Raw genomic sequence first — 23,652 nt, forward strand, 5'->3', positions numbered from 1 at the left:
GGTAAACGAACTAATTTGCACTCTATTTGTGTTAATGGCCAATGACACAGTAGAACATCTAAGGTGTTAACTTCAAATATATTTAGGTTTGATGACTTGCATGGTTTATCAAAAAAAATTGATTTGTTATTGTATTTGTGACCTATGCATACAGGTTCATTATTTTTAGCTAAAAATGCAAAATTTCTTATTTCAATGACAGTTTTGTCCTTTAACAAGAAACAACAGTCAACTGACAATGATAGTTTTATTCCTTTCCAAGAAACTGATTTATATTCAGGCCCTTTGCAGCCTATTGGTAAGTTTGCACTATTGTGTGACTGGCTAAATTGTGGACTATCAAAACTTTGAATATTTTTATGCAAATCATTAGACCCATGATAAGAATGTGCTTCACTAAGTCTGAAAATAATTTGAGACAAGGGATTTCCAGGTTTTCGCAAAAGATTTTTTAACTTCTGTAACTAGTTTTCAAATTCAAAATTTTTCAATGCTTCCAAAACAACGAACATCATCAACAAGATGCAGAAGATTATGAAAGTTGTGAGAAAGGAATTCAGTACCATTTTAACAAAGTGGATCAATAGCTCTTCTGCATAATCTGTAAATGAGTGACATAACTTTGAAGAAGACAATATCCTCATTGCTACAGACAAAGTCAAAAAGTTTTGATATTTTTGTTTTGAAATAACGCCCTTCAATGCAAGGGAACCTGTATAAAATAAAAATTGCCGGAACTCAGTAGCTTTCCATCGTTTCACTTCTGAAAGACTTCTTGGACTTCTAACAAATTCTGATGGTAGGTACTGAATAAAAGACATCAAGTTTTTAGAAATAGTTTCAATGCTAGAGGACGAAAGTTTATGTGGAGGTTTTCCAAAGCATCATGTACCACAAACAATTTTTTTAACAACACCTAAGGCAACTAAGTGCATATAATCCAATGGCTTTTATTTCTCAGATTTTCGATCCTCTTGGATTGGTAGGCCCAATAATCGTTAGAGCTAAAATTTTCTTACAAAAATTGTGGGAAATGGGGCTAAGTTGGGATGAAACTATCCCAATGGAGCTGTTCACTAATTGGACGCAGTTTTACTTGCAATTAGACGCACTAAATGAAATAAAAATTCCAAGACAAATTTTAATTAGTAATCCAACAAAAATATCAATACATGGTTTCTGCGATGCCAGTGACCTCGCATATGGTTGTGCCTTGTACTTGAGATCAGAGAATAGTCTCGGTGAACTTTGTGTTCGTCTTATTTGTGCTAAGTCTCGAGTTGCACCGATAAAGAAACTAAGTATTCCACGGCTAGAGTTAAGTGGAGCTTTGTTGTTATCGAAGCTAGTTCATAGGGTTGTTAATGCCTTGGATGTTAATGTAGATCAGGTATATCTGTGGACTGACTCCACGATTGTATTATCTTGGTTAGCTGAGCAACCAAATAACTGGAAAGTCTTTATAGCAAACCGAGTGGCCGAAATTCAAGCTATTACTAAACATTACCAGTGGGGTCATGTAATTTCACAAGAAAATCCTGCTGATGTAATATCCAGAGGAGTCCAACCGAGTCAATTAAAAACACTAGATATATGGTGGCAAGGGCCCAGTTGGCTATCAACTGATCAGGTCAATTGGCCACAAAACCATATATTAGACAGAGATCTAGTTCCCGAGAGGAAAGAATTAAAATTAGTTTTTGCAAGTGTCATTGAAGATTTCGATTTGTTTAATAAGTTTTCTAATTTATTTAAATTACAGAAGGTAGTAGCATTTTGTCTGAGATTTTTTAATAATTTAAAAACTAAACAGGGTGATAGATTGGTTGGTGATCTTTCAGTCGAGGAATTAGATAAATCTCTATTAGTATTGGTATCCATTATGCAGAGGCAAGTTTTTAGGGAAGAATTAGCAACCTTAGAATTATCCAAACCATTGTCAAAGCATTGTTCTATAAGTTCATTGGATCCATTTTTGGATAAAAATGGAATAATACGAGTAGGTGGTAGACTGCGCAATGCAAATATGACTTATTCAGAGCGATTTCCTATTATTTTGGGTCAAAAACATATACTAACCAAACTAATTATACTGGATTATCACCACAAACAGCTACATGCAGGTTCACAAGCATTATTAGCCTCGCTGCGAACAAAATATTGGATAGTTAACGGTAGAAGCGCTGTTCGAAGTGTACTTTGCAAATGCATGACTTGTTTTAGGGTGAGTCCTCAGGTTCTGAGTCAAAAAATGGGTAATTTGCCCAAGGACAGGGTGGTGCCAAACCGTCCCTTCTTAATATCCGGTGTTGATTTAGCTGGGCCATATAACTTAAAGGACGGAAAACTTCGAAATAGGGCAATTGTTAAGGGATATATGTGCTTGTTCATTTGCTTCACTACTAAGGCTACACATATTGAACTTGTAGGTGATTTAAGTTCAAACTCGTTCTTGAATGCATTAAAAAGATTTGTATCTCGGCGTGGTCTATGCTCTCGATTATACTCAGACAATGCAACCAACTTCGCAGGAGCCAGTAATGAGCTTCAGAAGATTTCGCATTTTTTATCCAACTTAAACAACAACAATGACTTTAGAAATTTTTAGTAAAGTTTAGCATTGATTGGAAATATATCCCTCCGCGATCACCTCATCATGGGGGATTGTGGGAATCGGCCATAAGGTCCGCTAAATATCATCTTTCCAGAATACTGAATAATAATACATTGACTTTTGAGGACATGCTTACTTTGCTGGCACAAGTTGAGTCTGTGTTAAATTCTCGCCTACTACCTTTGTCCAATGACCCAAAAGATCTCCTAGCTCTTACCCCCGGTCACTTCCTTATTGGGGACTCTACTAAATGCCATTCCACAAAAAGATGTAACCGACATACCTTCAAATAGACTTCAGCAGTATCAGCTACTACAGAAAATGTTCCAACTATTTTGGTTCCGATGGTCATCCGAATACTTGTCCCTCTTGCAACAGCGCTATAAGTGGAAGCAGCCAATCGGGAACATCCAAGAAGGAACATTAGTGGTTATAAAGGAAGATGGTGCAGCTCTCCTCAACTGGAGGTTAGGTCGTGTAGTGGCAGTTCACCCTGGTCCGGACAATTTAGTTCGCGTAGTGAGTGTCCAAACTGTGAGTGGTATTTTAAAGCGTGCCGTTCAAAAGGTTTGCCCACTACCAATAGACACTTTGCCAGAGCACAATATGAGCCGGTCAGATGAAACCAACTCATGAACCTAAATTTAAGCGCAACTCATCACTAGTTTAAGTGTTCTTTCATGTTTATTTTTCTTCGTTTGAAGACCTATTGTTAATATAAATTTTATGTAGTTGTTGAAAGATAAATCTTTCAAGGCCGGCGGTTATGTTAACGATTCAAAAACGCGCGCGAAGCTCAAAGTGTCCGTCCCTCCGCGATGAAAATGGAACCGACCTCTCGCACGGGAATGAACGTGAAGAAGTGCGTGCACATGCTTTGTCTTTGGTCTGCCGTCGGCCATTAAGCAGTAAACATTACATTAGCGTGGCTAATTTAGTAAATACAGTCCATTTTTTTAGTCAGTTTAGAAGCTTGTTTTATTTTACCACAACAAGAGAACATAACAGCATCTAATGCATTTTCAGGTACCAATACAACTATTAGGGATTACAAAATCTCTACTCGGCCTACGGACTCAAATTATACATACGGAGTATACCATACTTCTACTTGGCGAGAAGGTACGTCATGGGGGCACTCCATTTTCGACATGTGATTGTGCAATATGCATATCACCCCAACAACCACAATATCGACTTGAGGATTTTTGGCGAGCATGGGAAAATGTATTTGTGCAAGGATGTCCTTGTGCTACATGTGTGTACGGGAGAACTCAATTTTTGAGTCAACCAGGTCATCCGCCATATCCGCATGCTTATGTACCGGATATGACATATCAATTTCGGGTACCAGTAGTGCCCCAAAAAAGGGATGAAACATCGGAAATCAATGCTGCTGGCACATCTTCTGGAGGTGCATTTGGACCTCCTGAATCACACGCAAGTCAGGTCGACCGCAATCCGGCACTATGCCCAAATCCGGATAACCTGGCGCAGGTGCAAGAAGGGGGGCCCATTAATCAGCGACAAACTGAAGAAGTTCTTGAACACGCGGTAACACAGCCGTTTATCGCGCAATTGGAACCGTTTGACAACATGGGGCCATATGCTACTTATCAGCAGCTATGAGGTCTACACTTTAATTTATATTACCTTATTGTTGTTTTTGTATTACTTTATTATTGTTAATGGCTATATATATACATATATTGATACAAGCATAATATACACACGTGGTTGAAATAAAATAAGAGATTGGAATGTATAATGGTGTCATATTAAACCCAAATAACGAGTATAATCTAGTCATGAAATTAATTCAATTATTTTTTAGCGCTATGAACTAATAAGGTGCGATAAAAAATGTTTCTCTGAGGAGGCGAATATTCCTGACACGACGCTCCGACAATCTTGTTGGTTGATAACGAGCTACTAACATAAAAGTTCGACGTTGTTTACATAACTAATTTCTGAGGTCCAAGCTAGCCGATTAATCGATTGAATAATCGGCCCAGACCACAAACATTTATGGAACATTAATCATAATGGTGTTCAGTGATGTGAGATGCGAAGTTTGGCTCATAGGACTAAGCCTCTATTGAACTTTTCTCAGTGTTGCAGTATTTTTGTTGTTCTGCCATTGCCGGAACCGAATAGATTTAGGGTAAATAAAAGTACATAATATTGTTTATGTATAGTTACTGGAGAGGAAAGATTTTATTAGGTTTCTTGTTAGAATAAGTACTAACTTATTATTAAGAAATGATTGTAAACTTAACTGGGTACTATGAAATACTCACATATGTAAACCCACTAACCATTTATCATAATACCTTGGTATGTACACATGTAACTTTTAAATTTATGTTGGGCTAACGATATGTTTTTACTATTGTTAAAATCTTTAATTATTGTTCATATAAAACTGGGGACCAGTTTTTCTGGGGTGGAGGCATATGTCACGAATGGAAAATCCATTAATTCAAAAGATGGACTTATTAACTTAAAAACATAAGAGTATTCGAGGATTGCGAAATATTAAGCGCACGAGGCAAGGTCGCACCACGATGCACCGAGTGCATCGTATCGGTGATGAGTCACCACCACCTGCTTTACAGAAATGTGAAAAACAAGCGACAATAACAAACTACGTCAGCCGATCAATCGGGTATAAAATACGCCGATTTTAGCAGTATAGGATAAGTGTGACCCGATCGACGGTAGTGCGACCAGCTGACCCAAGAAGTCGAAATGTCGACTCTCCTCGGGAAAAGATCAAGTTAAGTAGTCCGTTCTCAAAAGTTGTTCCAACGCGAAAGTGACCAAGCCAGCCGCCAGAAAATGCTAAGTCCTTAGCTTATGAGTCTATGTAAGTACAATTGTTACATTGTCAACTTTTAGTGTTTATGAGCGTATTGTGCAGACCCATTTGTGTATACTATATTTAATAGATTTAAGTGTTTAATAGAAAACTCAGTGTTTGATTCCATCCTTAAAACTGAGATCCCGGCGCGACGTTTAACGTCGTGAGTCAGTTTAATTAATGAATCCGGAAGGGCTCATAAATTAAACGTGACAATATCTTTATAATTCAGTTATTAGTATTCTATTGCATTGAAACGATTAAAACAACATTAAGCTGTATTTAGGATAAGATCCATGTGAGCATCAAACTGCTGCGGTTATATTGTTACAGAATCAATTTGCCGTCACTACAGTCATCAGGCAAACGACACCCATGATTAACACTGCAGAGCTGACCTAAGGAAAACACCTCGATCACTCACCTCTCAACTTGAGAGTTGCCAGTATGTTTAATCTTCATTTAAACAATAGGTTATTGACATGACATGATTTAAGTGTTTAATTATTTTCAATATGGCTCAATCGAACTCATTAAGAAATAGTAAACATCCGCATAATGTGTTTGTACAAGCTATATTATGTAGGACGATCAGTAGGCAGCATTTGCAACATCAGGTTTACAGCGACCACCAAACTGTTTTGTTTGTGAAACCAGTAAATATACAGGGTGTCCCACGACGAAAGACCTCGATTGATATTGGAAAAAGTATAAATAGGAGAGTTTTGAAAATTTGGTAGGATACTGATGTGGGCATGCCCAGTCCAACTAAAATAAATATTTTCAAGATGGTTGCACTTCCGCTTATACCGGAAGTCGCTCACAACTTTCTTATTTTAAATAGAACACCCTATATATTAATACATATTTGGATTCCTCACAAAATTCTGACCAACTTTTGTATAGAATGCCCTATGCCTATCTCTAGCCGTTTTCGAAATATTTGATGTTTTTCCAAAAAAGTGACAGTTGCAACGCTCAACATATTTTTGTACTATGTTAAAACCGTATTTTATTTTGCAATGAAACTTTGGGTTATTGTAAATAAAGGATCGTTTTATTAAACTGAGGGTGCGTAATAACTCATTTGTATACAGGGTCGTCAAAAAAAAATCATAAACCTGCCACTAAAAAAAATGAAAAATTTCAAGTTTTTTAAATAGAAACCCAAATTTTTTATGACGGAATCATTTTGAGCATTAAAAATTACTATACGTTTCAATTTACTTGCCTATACCTAAATCTAACCCATTTCGTTTTATTTGAGAATAAACATTTTTTATTATTAAAACTCCAGATTTCTTGAAAACTTCTCTCTCTAATTACGTGTGGATTTATGTCACACCAGTAGTGTGAATTATGTCTATTGAACATTCCATTTTTAGTGAATTTGGCCTCGTCGCTCTAAATAATATTATTCAAAAACAATTCTTCTCCATAGTGGCTAGTCAGCAAAAACTCACTAAAAACCACTGTCTTCGGAAAGTCAACCTCTTAAGTGTTGCACTAATTTAAATGAAAAAGGGTGAAATTTATGTTTCTTCAGGATCCTTTGAATTGAGCTTTTGGATATGCCTGATTCTACAGAAACTTGTCTTATTAACGAAGTTGGATTTGCAACAAAATAGCCCAAAATTGCAATTTCTACATTTGTATTACTAAGGATTGGTTTTGTTTTAATAGCTTTTCTCTTCACAGATCCCGTATGGCTTTCGTTTTTCTGGATAACGAGCGGCAAATACCTCACATGTTCTACTTACAACTTTATCACATTCTCCGTAAATAATAAACACATTTAAGTAATCTTGGTTTGAATAACGTAACCGCGACGGCATATTTGCAGTTGTCAAAACACTGAAAACTAGTGTTATTGTCACGTTAAGGGTTGGTTGAGGGGGAAGAATACACAGGATTCCACAGGTAACCCACTTTTATTACGTTATAGTGCCAGAAGGACCACGGGGGGCGACGCTTTAACGGGGATGAATGAACCCTAGACTTAGGTCCGAGGGCATTCACCGAGCCGGTAAAGACGTGAAGAACCTAGCAAAGGGAGGTAAGTAGGAACGGCAACTTAAGCTGCTCGCCCACACTATTTCCTTTGCTAGGGCTGATCTAGGGTGTGGTACTTGGTCACCTACTGCTCCACGTTAAGTTACACAATAGGCATACCCAGACTAACCCAGAGATCAGTCAGTGACCTCCCTCTGGGGAGACCCCAGAGTTCGGTAATCTGTACGTGCTTTTGGTGCAGTATTTATACCCACATCATGACCCCAATTCGCCAATCTTGCTGACACAAACATTGTACTGGGGGAGACCGGGGCAACTTAGGGTAACGGCACCTAGTGTAATCTTTATGTTACATTATTAACGTGCTCTGCAGGTCTCCAATATCACCGTGTGTCAAAAGCATGACCAACTAGAGTACCAGCTAATCCCAACCATGCAGCTTAATAAAAAAAAGGTTAATTCTCAAATAAAACGAAATGGGTTGGATTTAGGTATAGGCAAGTAAATTGAAACGTACAGTAATTTTTAATACTCAAAATTCACGTCATAAAAAATGTGGGTTTCTATTTAAAAAACTTGAAATTTTTCATTTTTTTTAGAGGCAAGTTTATGATTTTTTTTTGACGACCCTGTATACAAATGGGTCATTACGCACCCTCAGTTTAATAAAACGATCCTTTATTTACAATAACCCAAAGTTTCATTGCAAAATGAAATACGGTTTTGACAGAGTACAAAAATATGTTGAGCGTTGCAACTGTCACTTTTTTGGAAAAACATCAAATATTTCGAAAACGGCTAGAGATAGGCATAGGGCATTCTACACAAAAGTTGGTCAGAATTTTGTGAGGAATCCAAATATGTAATAATATATAGGGTGTTCTATTTAAAATAAGAAAGTTGTGATAGACTTCCGGTATAAACGGAAGTGCAACCATCTTGAAAATATTTTAGTTAGATTGGGCATGCCCACATCAGTATCCTGCCAAATTTTCAAAACTCTCCTATTTATACTTTTTCCAATATCAATCGATGTCTTTCGTCGTGGGACACCCTGTATATGAATACTGAGTTGCAAGCAATTTTTTTATTTAAAGATGACTAATTTGCCGCATCACTTTTAAACAATGCAATAGAGGAAAATGCCATAGCTCCTGACACTCAACAAGAATCATGAGAACTTTTCATGGCACCTCCTAATACCACATGTTTTGAAAGCAAATCACAACATATTTGGTAGCATGATGAAACTAAGGCCTTAATCAATTCCATGCAAACTCATTTAGAAGATTTAAAACATCCGAAAAAACGAAAACATGTATTTGACAATGTTGCTAATGACCTAATTAGCCAAGGCATAAATGTTACAGGGGTACAATGTCAGGTAAAATGGAAGTCACTTATAAGAAGCTACCACTCAGCAAAAGATAATCAAAAGAAGACAGGACGAGGACCCAGTAGATTTCAATTTTTTGAGGAAATGGGTGCAACTTTGGGTAATAAGAGTTCAAATAAGATCAACTTTTTTTTTTGTTCTTGTCTAAGAAAAAAAATCTACTTATTGAATGTTGGTTTCAGGCTTAAAACCATCAAACCATTGTGATCACTCAATAGAATCTAGTGCGACAGAAGAAAAGTCTGAACAAGAAAATAATGTAGAAGATTCAGGTAACATCATTGATCTACCTAACGTAGAACCGCCAGAAAATGCAGGGAAAGAGAAGGGAAAGAAAAGAAAGATATCCCAGGAAATAATCTATGTGCAAGAGCAAAAAAATAAAAGACATATAGAAAGAATTAATCTGGAAAAAGAAAATGATGCTTGAGAAGGAGAAAATGGTATTGTTGAAGGCCTACCTTGACTCAAAAATAGTCAGTGATAAGAATAGGTAGCTAGTTAATTTTTTTCCTGTAAATAAATATAATTTATTTGCATCTAGGTTTAAAAATAGTTTTCTTTTCGTTTTTTTAAAAATATATAAATATCTGGATTAATACCATGAACCAGGGCATAATATGACAAATAAATGGCAATTAATATTTTAAAAATAACTTATATTCATATATTAAATAATATAAAACTTATTTCAGTTTAAAAAAATCAATTACTGTTGTATTACTTCTTCAAATACTTGTCTTGTCTCAAAGTACTCTTCAACATTTTCTTCTGGCCTATCAAATTCGTTCTGCTCTGTATTGTCTGGGATAGTCTCATATTCATCAAATTATCATTTTCCAAAATACACATATCGTGCAAAACACAAGCTGCCATCACACCTTTAACTATCAGATAAATACTCAAATTTTCAAAATAAAGAAGTCTTCGAAATCTCCCTTTCAAAAGGCCAAAAGTGTGTTCTATCACCATACGTGTAGAAGACAACTTGAAATTAAATAGTTTGTGTTCTTCTGTCAATCTACCATTATTCCTAAATGGGGACACCAACCAAGGCAATGAAGGATATGCGGAGTCCCCTAACAAGTAATAACCCTCAAAAAAATGTGGATTTTCTGCTTTCCTATAAATTAAAGATTTTCTCAGCAAACGAGCATCATGAAGTGAACCTGGCACTCCACAGAAAACATTAATGAATAGTTTTCTGTGGTCACATATTCCTTGCAACAATATACTGTGATATTCTTTTCTGTTTACATATACTTCTTCATCTTTCTGTGGCAGGTGTATTTTAATATTATCACGTTTAAATTGTAAAGCTCTTTTGGCCCAACAAGTTAAACGAGACGTGCGTTTATTACTTTAATAAACGCCTTTACCGAGATCTTGTTTCAGAGGTAGAATTAAACCACTTGGTAGAAAAATATAATTTAATAACTAAATGACAGTTAAAACTAAGTGACAAGATGGTTGGTTTATCAACTTAGTGAATCGGAATAAAACCTTCAAACATAATTCCCAAAGTAGCACTTTAAACAAGACCTTTTACATGCACAAAATATTACAATAATAAATCTATACTTACATTAGTTAAACAATTATGAGGGCAGCTTCGTGGAGGGTTTGGCACTCGCGATTTATTATAGTTTAAGACATGGTTTACTATTTAATTAATTTGTAAACCCCCGGTGCGGGTTGCAGAATTCAGGACGACTACATTCTGTGGCGTGAGCGGAGTCTTCCGCATTCCACAATTTTAATTTTTCCGCTCAAGTAATTAATTTGATTTATTATCCTTCGTGACATTTGTCCATCCTCCATGAAACTGGCCCTCCAGTTTAAACTAAGAGAGGTAACTCCTACATTTGACATAAAAGTTAACTGACATGTAAAAATAATCAGGAATCCGGTCCTGAAACTAAAAAGTTTGAACTCCGTAAGTATAAGACGCTCTAGTTTTCATGTTATGGAAAGTAGAACGTATTTGCCTGTTTCAAAAAATACAGAAACATTAACCGTTTCTAATTAACTTCAAATCCTTTTGGAGAAGATTGTTTTATCAAAAATTGGATGTAATGTCCTCAATCAAATGCTTTTCCCTCATTGATTTCTGTAAAAATAAAAATATGTTATTAGTATGCAAACGCAAGTATTAAATGATTAACTTAAATAATTTCTGGCATATTAAAAATAATTCCACAAATTTGCATTGTGTGTCTTAGTTTCACTTTGCCTTACTAAACTTAATCAAGGCTAAAGTTTGTCATCATTCGGATTATCAGCCGGACGATAAGCAGCGATGATCGCTTTTGCTTTAGTCCAAGAGCTGATGTATTTTTTTTTTGTAACTCTTTATTTCGTGTGGTATAATTCAAAATATACCATGTATCTGTCTTACTATTTTCCAAATAGTACAAAAATCAGCATAGGTAATAAGTAGTCTGTTGACATTTTGACCGTGCAATCCAGTCTTTATTTGTCAATGTTCAATAAGTATTTAGCCCAGTTTTATTTAATAAAGTCGCCAATTAATCCATTTACTCATACAATGAAAAATCACGATCTAAAAATGCAAGTATACCCTTTTTAACTTTTATAATAACAATGGCCATTTTTCTTAATTATTCTCATACGCTAAAAATTTGCATGTCAAAATGAAATTACAATGATATTTATCCATACGCAGTTTTTGTGAACGTTCGTATCGCGATGACTTAAATAACAAAGTGATCACCATCTGCCTGCGGCATAAGAAAAGAATTATCTAATCAATTGGTTAGGTACGTACCTATATATCGTATTTTTTCATGTGCACAAAAACAAAATTTATCCTAGTGTAGGATAATTCATTAAGCAAGTAAAAGTAAATCATTTTTATAACTTAATTATGAGCATTTTGACTTTATCGGGCTTGTAACTTGTAACTCTGAATTATTCAGCAGTTCAATATTTGTTTCAAAAAGTAGTCGTAGTCAATCTGCTAGAAATTTGTACAACTTATTGTACCTCATAATGAGACGATCCTATAAACGGAATTAAGGTAAACGATTAAAGCAACTAATACGCAAATTTCCAGGATAACGTATAACCGGTTGCTGTCAGGAATAGGAATCTCCGTTTCCTGAAAATGTTGACAAGTTTAGCTACTTCATATGGACCTTTTTATATCCGAGTTTAAAGAAGTCTAGTATCGATTTGCTTCAAAGACCCAATTTTCAAAACTTAATAAACGTATGTATAAGGTTTAGCATACACACAATCATTTCAGCCTGCTACTAATTTCGCATTCAACGAGTATTTTTGGTTTGTTCCTTAAGAAAAATTCATGCACCGCCCTAACATCGATAACAGCAAATAGTATTGCTGTGTGGCACTAAAACAAATATTTATCAACATGTACAGACCTTTCTGTATCAGAAACTTCTCAACTGAGAAGGGAAAAATCAGAAACAACTACTTTGAGAGCTAATACTCCTACCAATATTGAATTATACTGTTTTTCCTGTTGAATTCTTGAGTATTTAAATTACTCCTTTATAAAAGATACCAATATTTTTTCATTGACAATCCAGTAATTATTTTATTTAATCATGAATCTTGAGCTGGACATCTTCGTACAGATGCACCAAAAATAGTTCAACTGCATGTAAGTTGAAACTTTAGTACTCATAATGTTTGATTGATTCTGGTGGACTGTATATAGGTAATTAGCTGATTCCACTTCAATAGGAAACTGCTTAGATGCACACATAAACGGGCTTTATTTATAGATATTTTGCCATTAACATTTTAGAGTTAAAAACAGGATTTACATTGCACCTTGATAATAATAAAAAGCATTATTTTTAAGCACGCCGTTTTTCTCTTAAAAACTAGGTTAGGTTTTTTGTAAAAGTCAATACTGTCAGCCGTCAACACCGTCACTGTCAACTCCGCTCTTATACGATTCGTATAAGTTTGGCCATTGGCCGACTTCACGATTAACACTCACAATTTTGTCACCACATGCGCTTGAACATTGCCCCCCGCCTTGAAAGGACTCCCTTTCAACCATCTCGGAAACATCTTTCTGGTTAGGTAGAGGACAAAGCTTCGCTACGGCTCGCTTCATGTTGCCCTTGTTGGTAGAAATGGATGCCACTCTGCAAATACCATCTCGGCCTGGATGTAGGGATGTGATGCGTCCAAGAATCCATCGGCAAGGTGGTTGATTATCTTCCTTGACAATAACAAGGTCGTTGACATTCAGAGAGAAATCCTTGTCTGTCCTTTTACATCGCTGTTGTAATTCTGATATGTATTCACGTGACCACCTACTCCAGAAGTGCTGCTGAAGTTGTTGCACGTATTGGAAGTGAGACAGTCGATTGATCGGAAGAGTAGATAGATCAGCATCCGGAAGGGCAGTCATAGATCGTCCAATTAAAAAGTGGGCTGGTGTAAGTGAATTAAGGTCCAAGGGATCGGATGACAAAGGTGAGATAGGACGCGAGTTAAGTATGGCCTCAATTTGAACTAACAAAGTATAAAATCTTTCAAAAGTTAACAAAGCATTACTGGCAATTCGCGTGAGATGATATTTAGAAGCCTTTACGCCAGCCTCCCACAATCCTCCAAAGTGAGGTGAACGCGGAGGTATAAAGGACCATGATATACCTGTATTTTCAATCGACTCGACCAGAGTGCTAGAACTTTCTTTTAAAAAGATACCTAAATCATTGAGTTCATGATTTGCTCCAATGAAATTAGAACCATTGTCCGAAAAAACCTTTGCTGGTTTTCCTCGTCGGGCACAAAATCTTCGAAACGACGCCAGAAATGCCTCAGTTGTCAAATCAGACACTAACTCTAAATGTATTGCACGTGTTACAAAACATATAAACAACGCTATGTATGCTTTAGTGGTTTTGAACCCCCTACCCTGTCGGTCTCTGACTAAAAATGGCCCTGCATAATCTACACCTACAGTATGAAATGCTGGTGCAGGCTGCAGCCTTTCCTTAGGTAAATTACCCATTGGTGGGTTCATTGGAACTGGCTTGGCTTTAAAGCAAATGACGCAATCGTGGAATACTTTCCGTGCTAAATTTCGGGCTGATAAGGGCCAAAACTTGTCTCTTATATTAGCCAACAATAGCTGAGGTCCGGCATGTAGTAATTTTTCATGTTCGTAATTAAACAACAGTTTGGTAAAATAATGATTTCCAGGCAAAATTAGTGGATGTTTCTTTTCGAAATTAAAATTTGAATTCTCTAATCTTCCTCCAACTCTAAGTAATCCTTTAGAATCCAAAAACGGATTTAATCGAATTAAGCTACTGTTTCCAGGTAAAGGAAGTGTTTGTTTTAGTTTATCGATGTCACCTTTAAAAGACTCATATTGAACAAAATTGACGATGTAATTGAGAGCTTCTTCAATTTCATCGCTACTCAAACAAGTGGTAGTGCTATCTGTTTTGTTATACGTTTTAAGACGCTTGATAAATTTAAAGACCTAAGCTACTGTTCTAAGTAATCTATTTAAATTAGAAAACCTCGAAATGTCGATAATAGGCGATAAAGTCGGAATTGTATGAAGATGACAAGTCATTTTAACTTCGGGTAAGGTATCATTTAATTGAGGACGAATAGGCCAGCTATGATCATCATTCTTTAACCAAGCTGGACCTGACCAATACAAATCAAGAAACAAAAGGTTACCCGGAGTAACTCCTCGTGACACATGATCGGCTGGATTATCCTTAGTGGGAACGTGTCTCCAATCCGTGACATTTGATAATTCTTGAATTGCCGAAACTCGATTACCGACAAAAATTTGTAAATCGCTTGGAGACATATTCAACCATCCCAACACAATCATTGAGTCACACCAATACACTGTTCTTTGAATATTTAATCCCAATGAAATTTTTACCTTTTCCATTAGTCTCGCTAATAAAAGTGCTGCTGTCAGCTCAAGACGAGGAATAGTTAAAGGCTTTAACGGCGCAACCTTAGATTTTGCAACTACGAGTTTCACGGAAACATTTTGAAACTTATCCTCAGATTTCAAGTAAACGCAAGCGCCGTACGCATTCACGGACGCATCAGAGAACCCGTGCATCTCAATTCGAGTCGGTTCTTTACAAATCACGTGTCGATCGATTTTGAGATTGTTCAAAAGTGACAATTCGTCTCTGAATTTCAACCACCGTGTATGCAAATACATGGGTAACGCCGCGTCCCATGACATTTCTTCACGCCAGATGTCACGTAGAATAACCTTTGCTAGAATAACCGTAGCGCTCAGCAATCCCAAAGGATCAAATATTTGTGAGATCTCAGAAAGTACTACTCGTTTAGTCACCTGTTTGCTGAACTTAGCTCCAATCTTGTACAATAAAATGTCTTTATTCCCATTCCAAATCAGGCCAAGAGTTTTAGTGTTTTCATTAACGCCTAAGTCAACAAACTCAGCTTGTTCAAAAGTTTTTAATCCCGCTAGTACGCGAGTGTCATTCGAGTTCCACTTTCTGAGATGAAATGATGCTTTACTCAATTCACGCGCCACGCCATTACCTAATACTATTGCCTTTTCAATTGACTCTGCTCCCGTAAGCATGTCGTCCACGTAAAAATCGTCCTTAATTATACGCGATACTTCAGGAAATTCACGCTCGCAATCAATACCAATTTGAAAAAGAGACCTAATCGCTAAATATGATGCAGATCGAGTGCCGTAAGTGACTGTAACTAGTTCATACGTCTCGAGAGGCTGTAATGGATCAGAGCGCCACAAAATCCTCTGTAATGAACTCTGTTCTGGATTAATCCTGCACATTCTGTACATTTTCTCGACATCTGCAGCAATAACATAGTTGTGTTTTCTAAATCTTAATAAAATTGATAATAAATCTGACTGTATCGTCGGTCCTGTCATTTGAAGGTCGTTAAAGGAATAACCTGTAGAAGTCGGGCACGAAGCGTCAAAAACAACGCGCAACTTTGTTGTTAAGCTTCCTTCGTTAATTACTCCATGATGGGGCATGTAGTAACCCTTTGACAAGCTCGCATTGGCTTTAACCTTCACCATATGTCCTAATGTCTGATATTCATTTATAAAATTTACATACTGAGTTTTAAAGTCTTCGTTTTGTCTAAATTTCCTCTCTAAACCGTAAAATCGTTTTTCAGCAGTCATATAAGAGTCACCCAGAACGTCAATGCTCTTAGCTAAAGGAATAGTAACGACAAACCTACCATCAGAGTCATGCCAAGTAGTTTCTTGAAAATGCTTCTCACAAGCCCTTTCCTCACTTGACAAAAGTTTAGTCTGTGGAAACTCTTCTATTTCCCAAAATCGTGATAACTGAACATCAACATCATTAGTTTTGATTAAATTACAATTTAGTGTGTGACACGAATTAATTGGTTTGTTGGTGACTCCTGAAATAACCCACCCAAATCGTGTTTTTTGGGCATAGGGTCCCCGTTCACCTAAACGTACTTGTCCTACACACATTATCTCATAAAAGTAATCTGCCCCTATCAATAAATCAATGTCACCCGGTGTGTCAAAGTGAGGATCCGCCAAAGGTAAATGTCCTGGTATTTCTAACATTCGTTTATCTACTGCATAAGTTGGTAAAGTGCCAGTTACCTGAGGTACCACAAGACAAGAAATTTCTCGAGTAAAGTCACATACCTTTGACTTAACAGCGATAGTACATCGATTTTTACAGCGCGCGCTTGTTTTGTTCAATCCGCAAATTGTGATATTTACAGGATGACTAGATACATTCAAACTATGAAAGAGTTTTTCAGATACAAAACTACTCTGAGAGCCTGAGTCTAATAATGCGCGTACTGAGTGTATTTTCTTATTAAAGTCAAAAACATTTACCATTACTGTGGGTAATAAAACTTGGTAATTATTTGTTAAACTGCTAGATGACATTTGATAAACATTTTGTTCTTGAGAAATCTCAGCAACTGTTGCCTGAGTGGCTGGCCTAGAATCCTGGGAAGTTGTCTGATGATCATTATGCAATAATGTGTGATGTTTCCATTTACATTTCTTGCAATGCCCTGAAAAGCATTGTTTGTAGCTGTGACCTGATCTTAAACAGTTCATGCAAAGGCGCTTATTTTTTACAAAGTCTAGATTGCCATTTAAATCTAAATTCAGAAACTCAGCACATTGGTTTGAATAATGATTACCTTGACAAAATGCACATTTTATTCCACTTCCAGAATCATTGACAACAAAGCTCTTAGAAAATTTATTATGTTTAGCTTGGTAGCCCTTCACACTACTGTTGCTTTGCTCAATTGACTCAAGTAAGTCAGCTCTATCTTTTAGAAAAGTGTTTATGTTATCCAAGGAAGGATTTTTAAACTTAGATTTTACTTCCTCCCACTCCCTCAGAGTGGAAGAGTCTAGTTTTGTGGTCAAAATATATATGATCAGTGTGTCCCAATATTCAGTTGGCTCATTTAGTGTTTTCAAAGCTCTTAAGTGTTTAGTCACACTGTCAGCTAGTCCTCGCAAAGCTGCTGAGGATTCAGTCTGAATCCTTCGTAGATTAAAAAGTGACTTGACATGGTTTTGTACTAAGATTCTATTATTATTAAACCGCTCACAAATTAACTGCCAAGCAATTTCATAATTTGAGCCAGAAAGCTCCAAACTAGCAATAATTTCAAGAACACTTGGGCCTAGGTAAGATCTTAGATAATGAAACTTTTGGACAGGTGAAAGTGTTGTATTTTGATGTATTAAAGCAGTGAATGTGTCTCGAAATTCAAGCCAATCATCATATTCACCATTAAATGCTGCTATTTCAATGACAGGGAGTCTTACACCACATGAATTGCTTAGTGCAACATTGTCTGCTTGAATAGAATTAACAAGTGAGGCATTGTCTGGCGACGCTTTAATGTTAACAGAAAGGTATTTCTTAGCTTTACCAATTGTATTAAAAAACAGTGATTCAAAGGTTTCTCGGACTTCGTATTCAAATTGAGTTTCAGCAGAAATCTCCTCAATTTCAGATTGAATTTCATTAAATTCCTCTAAGAGGGTGTTACAGTGATCTAACCGTTGTTCAAGCTCAAAAAACACAGCTTGATCTTCAAAAATAGAGTGTGGAAATTTAGCTTCAATATTAGATAGATATTTTTCGAATGAGGCAACACGCGCCCTAATCGAGCTTCGTTTTTGTACAAGTTTATCCAGTTTAGTCATGTTTTAATGAAATAAATGAGTTAGATACTGGGCTAGATAGTTATTTGCCTTTAAGAATTAATAAATAACGTAGTTAGATAATAGATAGATAAGCGTGCAATGTAATTACTTAGATATTCAAGCTTTTCAATTAAAATCAGATGTAAAACTTGTTTAATTGAAATCAACCAAACTCGCATGCAAAGGAAAGAAACAAATGGATTTAAGGCTTTAGAATGGAATGGACCCACCTCGACTAGTAGCACTGTAGTTTTCTACCACTTTCCCCGCAATGCCTCTTGGTTGTGCCTTTTTTCAAACCAAAACTATCCCGGTCGAAGGATCAACAATGTTTGATTGATTCTGGTGGACTGTATATAGGTAATTAGCTGATTCCACTTCAATAGGAAACTGCTTAGATGCACACAAAAACGGGCTTTATTTATAGATATTTTGCCATTAACATTTTAGAGTTAAAAACAGGATTTACATTGCACCTTGACAATAATAAAAAGCATTATTTTTAAGCACGCCGTTTTTCTCTTAAAAACTAGGTTAGGTTTTTTGTAAAAGTCAATACTGTCAGCCGTCAACACCGTCACTGTCAACTCCGCTCTTATACGATTCGTATAAGTTTGGCCATTGGCCGACTTCACGATTAACACTCACAATTTTGTCACCACATGCGCTTGAACACATAAAACTCATTACAATAGGTCGGTTGAAGAAACAAACTCTATGTGCCACTTACATAATAAGGTATTACGCTCAGCAAGCGTTTTTCACCTTAATTATTTAACATAATAAAATTCAGCTGAAATAAATTAAAAATAAAGTCACATTATCATGATGTGTGGGTCTTATCGTCTCATTCGAGTAGTATGTGTGTTGAATGTGTTAAATATCACTTCAGAAATACTTTATTACAAATGTATGATTTTCCATTTGTATTAAAAAAAAAAACTTGACTTGTCACTTTTTAAATCAGTTGTCATTTTTTTCATAGTAAAAACAAATTTAATTATTTTTAGCCAATACAATATTTCAACTTGTTATTTCATATAGGTAAAATATCATGTGCATTTAGAAAAAAAAAAAAACATTAAAATTCATCAATCAGCAGTTTTCTTATCGACACCTTCGCGGCGATGCGACGAGACGAGTGCAATAAAGCAAGTCGGTCACACCGGCACGCGGCGTCAAATAGAACTAATTAGTCTGCTTTACTTTATTTTCCACTAATGTCGCGATTTTTGCAAGCGACCAAATAATAACCTTCGATTTTTTATGTACTGTTCGTTTTCAAACGATGGAAACATATCGAAATCCTCTTTAACTCTGCACTATGCTTTTATTTAAAGCTGGTACCTACACATAATAAGTAAAAAATTATTTGTCGACAATTAGAAGTTTCATTCCGGCACACTTTTTGTCGTTATCGGGAATGCTTGACCTCGACATCGAAATAACACAATCCACTGTTTTACAGTGTGGATTTTATTTTTTACTTCTGATTTAGAAGTCATGTAAAAATTAAATTAATAGCATGCTGCAGTATGTAAAATTCATTTTTTTTTCCTCAAAATATTTGATTTTTCAGCTTAACTTTTATACAAACTTCTACTAAATAGAAATGCTAAAAGCACACATTTTGCTTTGAATATTGTAATCCACAAAATTGGGATACAGGAAATGTTACATTTTTTAATTCGACTTTGTCAGCCGTGTCTCTATTTTGGTGTGAAGTTTTACGAGTTGATTTAAACATCGCAACTTTTCTTCGATATTCAATATTATCGATTTCATTTATGTTACTTGTCGGTAAATTAGGATGTAACATTTTCGGTTGAATAGGAAAATCGAACTGAAACTTAGCATTTTTTGATCCGCGTTTTTCTGAAATGCAAAACATTGAATCCTTTGTCGTATTTGTATTGATTGATTCATTAACGTCGAATTTACCTATAACAGAATACTTTAAAATAGGAACTGTTCTAAATCCCTTATTGACAATTTTAATGTATAAATTGTGCCCATTTTGCAAAAATGGTGTGCCTACACACAGATTTCTTGGACATAAATAACTGTCTCTTTTAATAAAAATGCATTTTGTTAAATCAGGCTCATTATTCGCGGTTTTCAATCGTAACGTTATTTGCTTATTTGGTTTTACAATATACTTTCGAGCAACTTTCAATTTTATTACAGGTTTTACTGTTTTTTCGACGTCAGAAATTTCTACACCCATTAGATACTCTTTCTGAACTTGGTTTTTAGATGTAACATCTAAATCAGGTCGATTGAGATTAACTGTTACTTTATCGTTGTTGTTTGTTGAAAAACTCAAAATATTTTTATTGTTATCAATTATTGCGTTAAAATTTGATAGAAAATTATGTCCCAGAATTAAAGGTTTAGAAAGGTTTTTCACTACTAATGCTTCAACCTCCAACTTTATGTTGTTAATTTTTAGAGTTACTTTTGAAGTACCTATTGGGTTAACAGTATAACCTACTACTGAAGTTAATTGGATTGTCTCTGATGATAAAGACATGTTAGTTATAAGATTTAAATCAATTAAATTTGGTTCACATCCTGTATCTAAAATTACATCAAACAAATTGTCTTCGTTATTTATTGAAGCTTTGATTGACAATAAATTGCTATCTTTACTGTTTGTCGAGTTTAGAGCAACTTCATCGACACTTAACATTGAGTTTTCACATTCACTAGGATTCTGATGTGTAGAAACATTCTTATTTTGTCCAAAATTGTAAAACTTGTTGCTACCTCGATTAAAATTTTTACATTTTGATGAACAATTATTTCTGGTATTATTATTTCTTATACCGCGATTTTGATCAAACCTAGAATAATTTTGCTTTTCTCGTGACACATTTTGATAGTAGAAATCATTTTTGTTTAACTTGGTCCCTTTGTATTTATTATTTCCACAATAATTGTTGGACTGAAATTCACAATTTTTACAATACTTATTTGACCAAGTGCGATTAGCACCGAATTTGTCAAATTTGTTTTTCAACCGATCATTACGAGACCGAAAATTCATTCCGTCCGAAATGTAAAATTTACTTTGCCGATTCATTTGACTAAATAATACACGCTCTTTAATATCACTTATTTTCAAGACCAGTTGGTTTAAATCACTCAAATTTTTATTATTAGAGCTTAGCAAATAATACATTTCAAAACACGACCGATTTAAACCGTTTTCAAAATAACCTCTAAAAGTTTCAAAAGACATGTCTGGGTTAATTTCATTTGCCAAGGTAAGTAAGTCATAATAATAAGTTTTAATGTCTTCATTGTCCCGATGTTTACGCGTGTTTAATCTAAATTTCAGTTTACGAAATGGCTGATCACCTGCGAATTCTTTTAGAAAATCTGTTCGAAATATTGCCCAAGTATTCAAAACATTTTTTGGATCATTTACATATTTTTGATACCAAACTTGTGCTGGTCCGTCCAAATAATTATTAAAATATGAAATCTTTAAAGAATAAGTCCAGTTGTTTAATCTTGCGGACTTTTCATATTTATTTAAAAATGTAATGGGGCAATCACTTGATGGATTAAACGTAGGTGGACACGTAAATTTAGGGATGGCCGGGGTTTTTGGTTCGGCCAGTGCTGTACGTAAAGTTATATTAGCCATTAATTTCTTGACTTTTTTAACATAAGACACGATCGTTTCAGTAATACTGACATGCTTTTAACAATTTAGAAAACAAATATTCAAAATGACAATGTAGAACAAAATTAATTATGCAAAAAGAAAAATTGTATTTTTGCTTTAAAGAGGTAATTTTCACTCATGATGAGAAAAATCAAAAATGTTTTTTCTGGTTTAAAAATTCACTTTTTTTTAACAGTGTTATACACACATTTACACACATTATTTTCCTGAATCTGTATCATACCCCAAAAAATAAAATAAAAATAAAAAACTCAACTATTGTTTTTCATCCATCTCAAAACAGACTGGCGCCTCCTGGTTCAAACAGACCTTTCAGACCTTCCTCTCTTCAACCTTTTCTGTACTCCCATGTTTGGTGGAGGCGCCGCACAGTGGTTAGCCGTAATGTTATTCGGCGGCCAAAAGAGATTTAAATATTATTTTTATATATTTTATTTTATTCTATGCCGTTTTTTAGTAAACTTTTCTGTTAAATTAAAAATACTAAAAAAAAATTATTACATGCAAGAGCGCATGTGAAAGCATAGATTTTTCGCATTTAACATAGAACTTATTAAATTTCATTCTTGTTGTGTCTCAAAAAATTTGGGTTTTTATGTAATATTTGAAAAGCAACAATTATATTTTATTTTCTAAAACTGAATGACATCTCTTAATGTAATATAATACTTTTATTATACAATGTGATAAATTTATTTTATAGATTTTTAATGATATAATGTAATTATATGTTTTTACAAAATAAGTATGTTATTTAAAAATGTACAAAATAGTTTGCGACGCTTTGCGACTCTCCACACACATAGATCTATGGAAAGATTTCATATTTTAATAATTATTTGGACGGACCAGCACAAGTTTGGTATCAAAAATATGTAAATGATCCAAAAAATGTTTTGAATACTTGGGCAATATTTCGAACAGATTTTCTAAAAGAATTCGCAGGTGACCAACCATTTCGTAAACTGAAATTTAGATTAAACACGCGTAAACATCGGGACAATGAAGACATTAAAACTTATTATTATGACTTACTTACCTTGGCAAATGAAATTAACCCAGACATGTCTTTTGAAACTTTTAGAGATTATTTTGAAAACGGTTTAAATCCGTCGTGTTTTGAAATGTATTATTTGCTAAGCTCTAATAATAAAAATTTGAGTGATTTAAACCAACTAGTCTTGAAAATAAGTGATATTAAAGAGCGTGTATTATTTAGTCAAATGAATCGGCAAAGTAAATTTTACATTTCGGACGGAATGAATTTTCGGTCTCGTAAGGATCGGTTGAAAAACAAATTTGACAAATACGGTACTATTCGTACTTGGCCAAATAAGTATTGTAAAAATTGTGAATTTCAGTCCAACAATTATTGTGGAAATAATAAGTACAAAGGGACCAAGTTAAACAAAAATTATTTTTACTATCGAAATGTGTCACAAGAAAAGCAAAATTATTCTAGGTTTGATCAAAATCGAGGTATAAGAAATAGTAATACCAGAAATAATTGTTCATCAAAATGTAAAAATTTTAATCGAGGTAGCAACAAATTTTACAATTTTGGACAAAATAAGAATGTTTCTACACATCAGAATCCTAGTGAATGTGAAAACTCAATGTTAAGTGTCGATGAAGTTGCTCTAAACTCGACAAACAGTAAAGATAGCAATTTATTGTCAATCAAAGCTTCAATAAATAACGAAGACAATTTGTTTGATGTAATTTTAGATACAGAGTGTGAACCAATCGACAGTAGTGCGACCAGCTGAACCAGGAAGTCGAGATGTCGACTCTCCTCGGTCAAGAAGATCAAGTTAAGTAGTCCATTCTCCAAAGTTGTTCT

At 35.0% G+C, this 23,652-nt stretch overlaps 2 long non-coding RNA genes across 2 annotated transcripts in view; both read right to left on the bottom strand.

Annotated features, from left to right (window-relative positions):
• LOC145738264 (uncharacterized) overlaps window positions 1–22,067 on the bottom strand; it is a 35,545-nt gene extending 13,478 nt beyond the window's left edge. Inside the window, exon 1 of the long non-coding RNA XR_014180672.1 lies at window positions 19,429–22,067. This is a non-coding gene — a long non-coding RNA (uncharacterized LOC145738264). The remainder of the gene's footprint in view (window positions 1–19,428) is intronic.
• Window positions 1–23,652, bottom strand: part of LOC145738258 (uncharacterized) — a 254,982-nt gene that overhangs the window by 215,826 nt on the left and 15,504 nt on the right. The window lies entirely within an intron of this gene.

The sequence above is a fragment of the Ips typographus genome, linkage group LG15 (assembly GCF_016097725.1).
Source record: "Ips typographus isolate SLU linkage group LG15, UJ_Ityp_2.0, whole genome shotgun sequence".
Lineage (NCBI taxonomy): Eukaryota > Metazoa > Arthropoda > Insecta > Coleoptera > Curculionidae > Ips > Ips typographus.